Raw genomic sequence first — 14,148 nt, forward strand, 5'->3', positions numbered from 1 at the left:
AATTGTGGGTAGTCTTCGCGTTCTGTCACGCTCACCTGATTCCCACGGGGGCGCAGGTCTGGCTTCGAGTGCTGATGCTTCTTCAATGGTAAAGCGCAGGACTCTGAAGATGGACAGGAAGGGCCCCTCTACTCTGGCTTTTCTGGCTCGCAGGAATATTCCCCTGTGCGTGAAAAGGGAGTATTACCTACTGACAGAATAATGTTCAAGCCTCCCACTCCCTTCCAACCCTCCACGATACCCTTCCACGATTCCCCATGAAGTCTCACCTTAGGGTCTGGAAGAATGAGTTCTCCATCCTGCTTCTGATGCAGGGGCGCGTTGAAACCCAGTTACTTCACTGGATTGAGGTTTGATGGGAGTTCAAAATAAGCTTGACTATTCAGGTGAGGCACTGTAAGAGTTCTGTTGCAAGTTCAAAAGTTCAAGCTTGATAATAATGTTCATTGTCCTATTGCAGCAAGCGCTAATGCTTATGTCTTTTCCCCTTAGGGGCCGGGGTTCGGAATGCCGGAGATATGGCGCCGACCCGAAGTGAAACGTGCAGTTCCAGTAAATGACAGGTGAGTTCTGGATGAGCGTTCAGGTAATGTCTTTGCATTCGCTCATTCAAAGTCTTTGTCTTTTTTCCCCATAGGGGCCGGGGTCCGGAATGCCAGGAAGCGGCAGGACCCGAAATTAAATGGGAATGACCCAACAGGTAAGTCTTAGAAGGAAACTGAGCCTTTCCTATTCCCTTCCTTCTCCCACCTTGTTTTCTTGTCTTTTTCTCTCTAGGCTCTGGGAAGTGGCTGCGGATCCGGATGATCGCTGCTGAAGATGGAGGTGCCCAGGAAAGGTGAGTGAAATGCAGCGCTGCAGCGATCGAAGCGAAATGCTTTTAAAATGATGTCTTCCCTTTCAAGATCGTCGGTGTGATGTCTCCGTGATGCAGCTTTAGCTGGTAAGGTCTTCTTTCTCTCCAATTCTCTCTTATCTCCCTTTGCAGGCGACCCAGGATGCTGACAGGCGTGGCTGAAGTCCAGATGCAGGAGCTGACACGGTGAGCGTCCAGCTGCGAGGAGCAGAACAACGCGAAGAGTGAGTTGCTGATCGGGCGTGGTTTAAATAGCTTTGGAAGAAGTTCCAGGTATGTATCCTTCCACCGATCAGATATGTATCCTTCCCTGACCACACCCAGGTGGAAAGTAGTCCCACAGGTAAAGTAGTTCCATTCAGGCCTCAAGAGGGCCTGGATGTAGCAGCATGGTCTGCATCAGGTAAGTGCACATTAAAACACTTGAACACATGTCTAGCTTTATGAGCCTGGCGCCTAAGGCGCCAGGACAGGGGTCTAACATGAGCCTGGCGCCTAAGGCGCCAGGACTGTGTCCAAAGGGCCCCAGCTTGGGCCCGCTGGCACTTCCCTGGGGGGAATGATGCCTGCCTCTGGGGTTGCTGGGTCGGACCTGGCTCCTTGGAGGTAGGCATCATGACAGTCATGAAGTTACACGAAATGCATCGTTTTTTAAGAGAATGTTCCAAGGGGACTACATGGATGATGAGCTGGGTGCGAGGAAAAGGGGTTGTGATGAACTAGATGGTGACTCAATGTGGGACAATATGTCTATGGGGAACAGGAATGATGTGGAGATAACTGAACATGTGGAGGGTGGTGATGCCCAAAATGATTTAGAAGGAGGTGATACAAAGGCTGGTGTAGATTCTGTGGCCAGCGAAATATTGCATTCGTGGGTCAAAGAAGATAATAGAGAGGAGTATAATAATGATGTCAGAGACACAATGGTAAGAAGTCGGTCTCATCGAGTAATCCACAAGCCGGATCGGCTTATTGAACAAATATAAATGCATGTCGAGTCAACAAACTGTAAGTCATTTCATTTCTGTAAATATGTTATAATATTAAAGTTGTGATAAAACAATGGTAAGGCAAATGACATGTCAAAAGATAAGTAAAGGGGGGTTGTTGTGGTGTTCATTGTTAAACGACGTCATGTTTGGAATGCTATGGGGTCGTGGGTTGAGCAGATACCTATTTTGGAATGTGGAACATAAGGAGAGTTAGTTAAGTTAGATATTAAAAAGATATGAGTGCAAGCATCGTAGTGTGAATATATATATAACTACAAAACAATGCGTTAGCTTTTACAGCAACCTCTATCTGGTACAGACAGGTACATTGCTGATAATAGCAGATGTTGTTCTGCAAAACCAAGTACATATGCAGGCAGGTTTATAAACTTCAGACATAGGAAAGGTTCAACTAGCCTTGCTGGAATGTGATATTCTAATTTTGCATATGAACACATATCTCTGCAATGGGTGCTTCACACACTGAGCAAACTTCTGAACCATTGTGGCACTCCATTTATCAATATGCATTTCACCATTGCCTATTGCACACAATCAACATAATTCCCAGAGGAAGGAAAGAATGCTACAGAGTTGTACCATAAGGAACACACAAACTATGTATACCACAGTGAACATAGAAAGCAATACATGATGAATTGATCAAGGCAGAATGCACTCGCCAGAACAGAAAGGCAATGGGTTTAGAGCCTCAGCAGCATCCCATAAATCTCACAGACCAGCTAGACTTTGGGGCCCCCTCAAAGGTGGGTGCCCTGGGCAAGTGCCCCTTTTGCCCTCCCATAAAAACGTCTCTGTTTGGGACCAACAACTTGCTGATTTTATCAGGTGATAGTTTCATCAAGTTCCTTGCAGTTACCTATTTATAATTAGGGACCCTGTTTCTCTGAGGGGGCTGGGCAATAATAGAAAATTCCACAAAAAAATGATGCGACCATGGGTACGGAAGGATGATAGGGTTCAACATAGAGATGTTCAAGGACGACACCCAGTCATGAGTGTGTCCTTGATTATGTGTCGGATCGTCACTGAGTGGACTAAAACCTGCTTTAGACAGTTATACCACAAGCTCGGTGGTCGCAACATCACATTTAGCCCCTTTCCAGAGGGTAAAATCCCCCAGATTGATCAATTTGGAACTATCCTTAAATTGAGAGAGAATAAAACTCTGCAAGTCATATATGAAGTTCGGCATGGCAGTGGGGCGGTCAGATAAATAAGAAACATATTTATGGTCAACGAGGGATCTGTCCTTAATTTGAGCCATAGGGTTTCACACCCCTTAAGTCTACTTTGGCCAGATTCCCATATGCCTAAATGATCTTTCAAAATAAATGCTCCCCACACCCACCTCCAATCTCTCTATTCATAAAGCGAATAGTGTAGTTCAAGGGGCTGGCCAAAAGAATAGAGGGACCTGCCGCATCATGCAGTCAAGTCTCGGTAACAGTGCAAATATCTATATCGGCGTTCAAAAATATAGTACACCACCTCCGATGCATGTTTCACCAACAATCTAGTATCGAGTAAAAGGAGTTGTAGGGTGTACTTATGCTGTTTTGACGTATCTAACAGCTCTGGCATATTGGCAATACCCCAGGGGTTTCACAGGTATACAATATTCAAAAACGAAAAGAGATCAATTTACCAAGCCGGGCCGAGACCTTAGTCTTCAGCCAAGCCGCCACGTCCGGCACGGACCTACAAAGACCGACTAGTCGCTTTCAATCTAGGGATGCGAGTACTGGGTTGTGGTTCGAGATTACCGCCCATTTCCACATCTGGTGCCCACATATGAAGAGAAACGCCCACAAGTAGCAACCCTACCCAATATGTGAGGCCTACCACACATTGTAGGCCATCACAAATGTGGAAATTGCTCAATGTGTGCGCACGTTAACTAGAAATATGAAGAACATCAACCTTTATGACGTCATCTGGGAATGTAAGGAATTCTTCAACTGTCAAACGACCTTGGCTATCTATGGGATAAAATGCCCCTGTAACTTGATATATATCGGGAAAACAAAAAGAGAAGCCCGCCAATGGATCTGTGAACATAGATCATGTATCAAAACTAGGTTCCAGAAAAACCTATGGTGGAGCACTTCTTAACCAAAAAACACAAATATAATGATTTTTGCTGCTTCATCATCCAAACAGTCAAACCTCTTCCTAGGAGAGGTGACTGAGAAGTTGCACTAAGGCAATTTAAACAAAGATGGATACAACGTCTAGACACAGTGGTAAATGGCCTGAATACCATCATTGAATGAAATCTGTTCATGTAACAGAAACATTAGGGCACCACAAGTTATCTATTAGGACATCCCAACATGACATGCAACCTCCCAACCACTGAGTCATGAGGCATTCTTGTGCCCAGTCTCATACAGGCGTAGACGGGCTTTCAACCCCTGAACATTTAGGTCAAGAGAATATAACATGAAGATACCAGTTCCACCCATTATATTCACCTAATATGAATGAGGGGATACAGAGATAATATACTGCACTGAAATCACTCTGTATGTTTGAAATATCCAAATAAAAATGTTCTTGCATCAGTACTATTTCCCCAAATGAGTGATATCCAAAACATTAACCCCAATTAACACCACCAGAATATAAGGCTAATCAATGGAAGAACAACTCTTAGATTAGACTCACACGTATGCCTTCACTGGACATAGAGAAATCTTTTCAATGGAGGGGTGTTTCCCCTGTAGAGGCAACCCACTCTTGAATTCTCCTGCGTGTCTTAAACAGTACTAAAGAAAATGTCTCACCCACGTGGTAACACAGAAGACCTGCTGAAAGAAAAATGGTCAAATAAGTATTGTAAATTCAGGTGTACAATATACACAAGATAATATTTAAATGCACAAATCTAAAGCAAATGTAGTCATGACAATATCGAAGACTAGAAATAAACTCATGCCTGTATTTGTATACAAAGAAAATGGTTTGCTTCTAAGCTTGTATGCACACCAGTCTATGGAAGTTGCTTGTTGCGCTGCACACGTTAAGATGGCTGCATGAAAATCAGTCTGTGTGTGTGCGTGTGGTGTTTAGTTTCATCAACAGTAAAATGTCTCACAGGACATGCAGACATCACATGACCCTTCTCCTGTATGAAATGGTGAAGAGGTTTCCTGACAAACAGAGAAGTCAATTGTGAATGAGGTGCTTGCCCGCGCGGAAATCCTAGAAGCGCGAACTGAAACGTTATACTCCCGTCATCAACTAATAGTGCCTCCTGGCCTCACAAAGCAACTGGTATATGTGCCTATCTACGCATGTGGCAAAAAGGCCGCGTAGCATGTACGCACCTCCTCCCATGACAACGCGACAGAAAAAGCTTTGTAAGGATCTGCGCCTCTGTGTTACGTGTGAAGCAAACGTTATGAACTCTACAGCATGCGCCATAGATATTGTGCGTCGAATAAGGAAATCCTCCCGCCTGCACATCATTAATAAGAAACCTAGTTTGAAGAAACATGTATTCCCAGACAGAGCTAGCTGTCCCATTGGCCCAGGCATCTGGATAGAACCGAATAGCCCTGTTGAATAGGAAAATCAGTGAGTAGGATTTAAAAGGGGTTGGTGTCCAGCTCATTACTCACAACAGCTCTTCATAACAGGTCTGCTGGGCAGAGGGTGCTGAAAAAAATAGGAAGAAATAAAGACACCAGGCGCACATACTATGGCCAGAAATAATACGGTCAGTGCATCTCAAATGTAAGTGTATAAATAAAGGAAAGTTTAATCAGGATACACATTATGAAACGTAAAATAAATGCATTACCACTGCAGGTGCCGCAGCCTGAACAAATGTGGGCCGCGAAAATATTTTGAGAAAGCCATGAAAAATCACCAAAGAGAAAAAAGAAAAATGTAGCCCAATCTGGTGGAGGTAAATTGGTAGAAGAGCTTCTGCACAACAACAATGCCTCACTGATTAGTGTTTTATGTTCATTGTAAAACAGAATCCTAACAAAAAACTGAGGGTAGCTGAGCGATATGATGTTGTTTCTGTGAATTAATTGTATATCCTGATGAAGGCACTCACTGCACACTTAAGAAGCAGATAATTAAGGATGGGTGGATCATTATTATAGGCCGAAACACCCTCTGTCGAGCGATCTCTCCCTATCAAAACATCCCCATAGTAGAAAAATCGGAAATAAAGAGTATCAGAAGGTACCCGCTGGGTAATGCTTGAACACATAAACCATCGTTAAAAAGAGATACAATATAATATTTCATCTAACTCTGCTTTCCATTCTTGACAAGCATGGTTATTACGCATTCATATTAGTTAGAACAAATTGTTTCTGTTAAATAAAATGCCTGTGGAAACGTTCCCATACCCATATGGACCAATAAGGACTTTCTGAAATAAGTTGATTGCATATAAAGCACTTTAAGTACAAACCCCACATTGCACTTACACACTATAAGAGTAGGCGTGACCTAACAATCTGGTAGCCTGCCCGAAGAAATATGTCTTTCTGAATGTCAAATATATATGAAATGTGTGCGATTTCTGTGCAGTATGTGGTATTAGTTTGACACTTTAGAATTATGTGTATTTTGGTGTATTAAGTGTTTTCTTTGGATTAGAAATGAAGTAAATAAACATTTTTTTTAATGAGTAACAAACGTTGAGGCAAATTGCAGCATTCATTCCATATCTGCATTTTCTCCACAGGTGTCTTATGGTTACCACACAAGAGGGAGGGGTAGCTTAAACTTGCGTGTCTAGTTTTGTTCATGATCCCCCACTTTTCGAGTAAAAGCCCCCTGTAACACAAACGTGGGGTTGACCCATTATGTTAGAAGGTGCCTTGAGATCCCTGCAGATGTGCAGTGTCAGAGACCCTCGTGATATTGTGAAACCCATTTCATCATTTCAGAATACATGAAACACTGTGAGAAGCTCAGGAAATAGAAGAAACCAGTATAAATAGATTGGAAGAAAAAGGTAAGTAATAGACCAGTGAATATTAACAAGCATAAACATGGTCACCCCAATGTGGTTGCCCCACGGTGGAACTCATGATGCAAATAATAGTAACCACTAAAATGTAACACCACATGCTATTGGGACCAAAGCTTGAACCTACAGGGATGGAGTGACAGGGGGTGGAGAGACACTGAAAGGCCTGACTCAGTCCCAACTCTTTCTCTTGAGTCAGCATGTTACAGTTTGCTGGTAATTCAAATCATGTCCAGCCTAGAGAAGATTCCTCAGCTTCCTCTTCTGGGAGTGGATATGCCAGTCATTTGCTTTGGGTTATTCCAGATGGCATGTTAGATTTTATTGGAGATCTGGATGTTTCACACGCATCTTGCTCATGGAGGGATGCTGATGCTGTATCCAGCGAGCCTGATCTAGTGTGCCTGGTCGTGGCCTTTTGAAATATGTACCAGGATAGCCTTGCCTCTAATTCCTTATTAAGTCCTCTTCAGGTCTGATTTGGATGGCCTGTTGGCACCTCCAGTCTTTTAACCTGGGAAGGAAGAGGGGTTGTATCAATGAGCTGTTCTACAGAAGCCTGCAGGAAGGTCCATAGGTCTCAGGGATGTTCAAAAAATGTAGAAAGACCAGATGATGCGATGATTGCCATTTTTGCTGGAGGCAAGCGGCCATAGCGTATCCCCCTGCGGTAGAGTTCCCGGGCGCATCGAGAGAAATTACTTCCTCTTGGTCATGGCATGATTAGAAAATCATGTGAAATATAAATTTGACTCCCAAATCTGAACAACGTCAGTGTATCGGGGTAGACATGCAGTCATTAGCCTGGGCTTTGCGTTATGATCCATCACCTGTGTGTCCATTTGGGGCAGGGAGGAAGTTAAGCTGAAGGGCCTCTGGTATCCATTTTTCCAGACATGCAGCCAGATCTAAGCCCTCCACACTTATCGGGTAGTCCAAAGAACCAAAGAACTGGGACTTTGTGTGTCCGAAGAAAAATAAAACGAATCCGAAAAGAAAGAATTTTCTTTTTTATCCCCCTTTGGCTGCATATATATGTGGGGGGAGACCCTTGCAGTCCCCCCTCTTAACCCTCCACATTTTTTATTAACTCCCCCCATCATTATATATATGCTGTTAAATTGGGCATTCCATACTCGGTCTTTTGGGATTCTGTCTTTTTGCCCTTGATCCTTTTGGGTAATACCAAGAACCTGATATTGTTTCTTCTATTCCAATCTTCTATCTGCATAACTGTTCCTCCACTTTGCATATCCTGTCTTGGAGATGTTCCATCCCTTCCATCCTGTCCTCTAACATAGAAATTCTCTCCTCCATGCTCCACCTGTCCGTGAATGGGGTCATGTATGCTCGGTTGAACTTCATTCCGTCCTGAACATCTTGCGCTCTTCTTTCGATTGAAGACATTGTCCGTTGGATTGTAGAGGGCTCTCCCATAATTAAAGAAAGGTCCATTTGTTCAGGCTATGTCACTCAGGTAGGTCTAATAGGGGTCTGCTGGGGTGCCTATTTCCAACTTTTGACATTGACTACATTTAAGGACTTCTTTGCAGCCATGCTGAAACCAGGCTTTTTCAACACTGTTTGTCCCCCTGTACTTCCAGCTTGCTTATAGGAGGATAGGTACATCAGGAGAATATGACCATAAAAGCTTGGTGTAAGTTGCTTACCCACAGCTTCATTGCCTTCTATGCATTTTTCCATTGATACATCTACATACAAGATGGCCACTGGTTTGTGAGTTTAGGAGCCATAGACCTGCACACCTGATGTATGTGGAAGCCTCATCTTGTATACAAGCCTCAGGAAGCAAGGACACTTCTTCCCCCCCCTCCTCACTGAGCAGCTCAGTTCTCGCAGGGGTCACTCTGCCAGTGCCAGCCAGCCTCTCAACAGTGCGCCCTCATGAGATCATGGAGTGCACAGTCAGGACCCGGCCACTCTGGCCAGCCTATCTGGCGAGTGCCCCAGACGGTCGGGGAGCACACAGCCAGTAGTCTGTCCCTCAGGTGTACCATGCTCCAACGCCGAACAACCACCAGTGATGCCCGTTTCTCCCACCATCCGTCACCATAGGGTGAGCCGGACCCACTGCTTTTTTAAATAGAAGCCTTAGCACAAGGTAATTGTAGGACGTGTTAATCCATATGTTTGTGGAAGATTAAAGAGGTTGGGGCATGGGTGAGAGGGCTCAGGCAGCCATCTTGAGGGCGATCGGCCACGTCCCCATTTTTTGTTGATATTTTGACTGCCAAGAGATTTAGAGCAATTGAGATGGGACAGTGACCGTTATGGATGTTCTTCTGGAAGGGGAAAGCAATGTAAAAACAAATGTTGCTTAAACTTGAATTTTTTAGGCTAAATGCTTTGCAGATTTAAATTATAGGAGCTGGTTAAGCAGGTGGTAGGCAATGGAAAACCATGTATCCCTCTTACTACTTTCAGTTGAAGATAAACATGTTCACCTCAACCTCGCTCTTAAACTGCAGAATACATTCTTCGTTTCTAAATTGATCTTTGAGGGGAAAATCAAGTAACAGAGGAACAGGAAAATCATAAAGGGATTTTGTAGCCACCTGCCTAGTGAAGGAGCTTGCACCAGACTGAGTGAAAGGGGCCTTCTTCCAGTGAGGGGATGCCCCAGACCAAGTGATAGAAGGCCTTCTGCCAGTGGCAGGATTCCCCAGACCGAGTGACAAGGGTTCTCCCTCCAGCTGGGGAATGCCCCAAACCAAGTGATAGAGGGCCTTCTGCCAGAGACATGATGCCCCAGACCCAGTGACAGGGGGTCTTCCTCCAGTGGGGGTATGCCCCAGACCAAGTGATAAGGGGACTTCTGCCAGTGGCAGGGTGCCCCAAACCAAGTAATAGGGGACCTTCTTCCAGTGGGAGTTTCCCCAGGCAAGTGACAGGGGGTCTTCTTCCAGTGGGGGGAGGCCCCAGACTAAGGCTCAAGTGGACTTCTTCCAGTGGGGAATGCCCCAGACCAAGTGTGATGGGGCCTTCTCCCAGTGGCATTATGCCCCAGACCAAGTGAGAGTGGGCCTTCTTACAGTGGGGGGATGCCCCAGACCGAGCGACAGGGGTTCTTCTTCCAGTGAGGAGAGGCACCAGACCAAGTTACAGGAGACATTCTTCCAGTGAGGAGATGCACCAGTCCAAGTAACAGGGGGCCTTCATCCAGTGGGGAATGCCATAGATTAAGTGATAGGGGGCCTTCTTCCAGTGATGAGATGCCCCAGACCAAGTGACAGTGGTCCTTCTTCCAGTGAGGAGATGCACCAGACCAAGTTACAGGGGATCGCCTTCCAGTGAGGAGATGCACCAGCCCAAGTGACAGGGGACCTTCTTCCAGTGAGGAGATGCACCAGACCAAGTTACAGGGATCGCCTTTCAGTGAGGAGATGCACCATCCCAAGTGACAGGGGGCCTTCTTCCAGTGATGGGTTGCCCTAGACTACGTTATAGGGGACCTTTTTCCAGTGATGGGGATGTCCCAGACAAAGTCACGGGGGGGCCTTCATCCAGTGTGATGATGCCCCAGACCAAGTGACAGGGGTCCTTCTTCCACTGATGGGATGCCCCAGACCAAGTGACAGGGGACATCTTCCAGTGAGGGGTTGTCCCAGACAAAGTGAGAGTGGAACTTCTTCCAGTGAGGAAATGCACCAGACCAAGTGATGGGGGGCCTTCTTCCAATGGGGGATTGCTGCAGACCAAGTGACAGGGAACCTTCTTCTAGTGATGAGATGCACCATACCAAGTGACGGGGAGCCTTCGTTCAGTGTGGGGATACTCCAGTCCAAGTGACAGGGGGCCTTCTTCCAATGAGGATATGCCCTACACTAAGTGTGAGGGGGGCCTTCTTCCAGTTGGGGGATGCCCCAGACCAGGTGACAGGGGCCTTCTTCCAGTGGGGTGTTGCCCCAGACCACGTGACCGGAGGTCTTCATCCAGTGAGGAGATGCACCAGACCAAGTGACAGGGGCCCTTCTTCTAGTGGTGGGATGTCGGGAACCAGATAAGAGGCAGGCTTTCTCCATTGGGGGGATACTACTTCCCTCTAAATACCCTCTAACCCTTGCTCTACTTGAGCAGGCTTGCATCAGGTTGGGTACTCTGACAGTGAACTGGTTGCCCCCGGCCAGACCTACGTGTAGTCCATGATTTGTCCAAGGGCAATAGACCTTCAAGCTTGGGGCCGCATGCTCTGTTCTTCCTCCATGGCATCTGTTGTCCTTTGTCCTTATCCTCTTGATCTCATACTCAGCGTGATGCCGAAGAAAGGATTTGGAGGGCAGGAATTATGATTGTGACAAGGAAGTGCAGGTCTCAATGTAATGAAGATGAGAGATAAGTCGTCAGGACTGTAGCCATGGCCGTCACTGATATACGCATGATGGTTACCTTACATTCCTTATCACATACAACCTAACTCTATGTCTCTTTTCTTCTTGACAGTTACATCGTCACATGCGGAATGTCCATTTCAAAACCACCAGTGGTGACATGTCCTTCAATGCTCAGGGGGACCCGCCCGCACGTTTTGAAATTGAGAACTGGCTTTACTTCTCTTCTTTAAATTCTACATTAACCAATGTGGGAAACATCATGATCAACTCTGCAGGGCAAATGCAGTTTAACTTCAGTGACCGTGACATTCATTGGCACCACGGATTTACACAGGTAAGACCTCCCAGATGGGATTTTAGAAAATGAGGACCACAATAGACAGATTTAAAAACATAATTTTCAATTGCCGGTTGAGTGGAGCATTGCAGTAATCAATGAATGGGAGTGTGAGTGTAAGGAAGAGGAGGCTATCATGTTTACTCTCCAGGCACAATCTGGGAACAATCAACCCCTTTATTTAATCCAGTATCGCTGTCATCAGCTTCACTATCCAGGTACAATCTAGAAACAATCAACACTTGTATCTTATTCCAGGATCGGTGTTACCAGCTTCCTTCACTATCCATGTACAATCTGGCAACAGTGAACACTCGCATGTCAACCCAGGAACTCTAACATCAGCTTTACTTTCCGGGCACAATCGGGAAATAATAAAAACTTGTTCTTTAATCCAGATGTATATCATCATTTCATTTCTGGAGCATATGGTAGTGTTTGCACCACATGTGCCAAAGCACTGGTAAGAGAAAAGAGACAGCAAAGAAGGGGTATTTAGAACCACAATATTGGGTTGGCATGGCAACTGGTAATACTTGGCATGAAACTCCAAACTTCTGTTTGTTAATTTGTGTTTCCCTCCACCATAGGAGACAATGATGGGTTGTTATGCAAGGTACTGGTCAATGAAGTGCTTAGCTGATGTATGTGCTCCTTTGCATCAGCCAGCTGGCCTCTAGCGGATGTTTCCTCCTGCTTACCACCTGATTTTCTGTTTACTCTATATACAACCCCATTTGCAACGTGGCATGCTGCTGTGCCGCTGTACTTCAGTCCTTTTACTGTTTCTTTCCCTACTGCCAGGATGGGCAGAGCATAGTGATGGGTGGCACAGTATGCATCCTCCTGACCCAGGTAGCATAGCTCAGGCCCTTTGTGAAATGTAATATGGAAGTGGCCCAAGGCAATTAGCAGCCATTTATACACCTGGGTGCTTCTTTGCGATGCAGTGAAGAATGCAAAGGCTTCAGCACTAGGGATGCATTTCACGGTGTGCACAAGGAAGTCCTCTGCATTGTGCTAACAGGTACACAACTGCCCGTCACTAACATATGTAGTGCCCCAAAGGAAGCAAGAAGCAGTGATTTAAAAAAATAAGAGCCACTCTGCAGATCAATAACACAGCCTGAAAGGGTATCTGCCAAGTCCAGATGTGTGTCAGAATCTGTAAGCTGTCCCTCCACTAGAGTATATCTAGAGTGTAGCCTTGTGGGCCAATGCTGTGGTGTTTTCAAGTCTCCTGGGCCCAGGAAGGTGGCCATTACTGTCCATTCTTTGCTTTAAACAGAGCATGTTGCCTGGCACCTTTGGAATCCGGGGCATACGCAGCTGCCCGGATGTTGTTTTCTTTTCTGCCGCTCGTCTTTCTAGGTCAGTGCTGTTGTGTTTGTATGTCTCATGGGCTCAATGGAGGGCTGTTATTTCGTGTCACTTCTCCTCAAATTTATTTTACTTTTCTTGCTCTATGCATCCATTGTTCTCTATGTTAAGAGGCTGTTTTCTCTTCTGCACAGTTCACCTAGTGTTGGGGAAAAGGATTTTATCTATGCGAAGTGCCCAGCCCTTAACCAATTCCACCAGTCAACTAATCTAGCTCGTTAATGTACCCGCAAAAATAACTAAATAGAAAAACACTACACAAAGCCCACCCCTGAGGAAAGAAATGAGAATAAGCAAAGATAGCACAAAGCAGCACCCAGAGTAATGAATCATGGGTTTAAGGTAAGTAAACCACAATGTTCTTTAAAAAGAACATGTTTCTTAAAATTAAGAAGGGATTTTGTGACCTAACCAGTCTCTAGGGCCCAAAATGAGCCAAGGGAGCAGTTAAGAGTCAACGGTATCTTCTTAGGTAACATGTTTCGAGCTGTTGTGAAAGCAGGTTGGACCAGGTTTGAGGATTGTGCGTCATAGTTAATCCAAGTGTAGAGCAAGCGTGAAGCAGAGTTGAATACTGAGCTCAGGAGTTTCAAGGTGGTACTCGAGCAATACAAGTCGGAATGTGTACTACAGTCGGTTCTAAGTCAAACTGGTTCAAGACTGGTACAGTGGCGTAACACAAAATGTGGGGGCCCCCTGTGAGCCATGCTGAGGGGCTCCCCCCCAACTTGGCAACAAATCACGGGTTGTGCTACACTCTGGGCCTGCCTAGATTATCACGCTTGCACAATACGCATGAACGAGCTGCTGCACGGGTATGCCACACACTGTACTAGGAGAAAGATATAAATATGTGTTTTAATGCAATATACAGCACACTTTCTGAGAAAAGTTGGCTAAAAAGCCAGAGTGTTTGCAATTGTTTTGTAGGGTAACACCAACCCAATACATGCAAGTCATCAACAGTGCACAGGAACATTAATGCTTTACTATTAAAAATGCCATGCCACATTGAAAACATGCCCCACTTGCTGCACAATGTAGACAAGTGTAGACACGTAATAACAGAGTAAAGCATGCCAGGCCACATTTAGACATAATTAGACTGGTTGCACAAAAATGCCAGTCGAAGCAATAACACTCATCAAGAAGAGAGCACCCATTGAAGCCCGGGTCTCTGCGGCCTCCAACAACATGGCCAAACT

General features: G+C 45.4%; 1 long non-coding RNA gene across 1 annotated transcript in view; it reads left to right on the forward strand.

Moving 5' to 3' along the window:
• LOC138565834 (uncharacterized) overlaps positions 1–14,148 on the forward strand; it is a 73,716-nt gene that overhangs the window by 24,879 nt on the left and 34,689 nt on the right. The window contains exon 2 of the long non-coding RNA XR_011301645.1: positions 11,336–11,560. This is a non-coding gene — a long non-coding RNA (uncharacterized lncRNA). The remainder of the gene's footprint in view (positions 1–11,335; positions 11,561–14,148) is intronic.

Source organism: Ambystoma mexicanum, chromosome 2p (genome assembly GCF_040938575.1).
Source record: "Ambystoma mexicanum isolate Mex_15411 chromosome 2p, UKY_AmexF1_1, whole genome shotgun sequence".
NCBI classification, from domain to species: Eukaryota; Metazoa; Chordata; class Amphibia; order Caudata; family Ambystomatidae; genus Ambystoma; species Ambystoma mexicanum.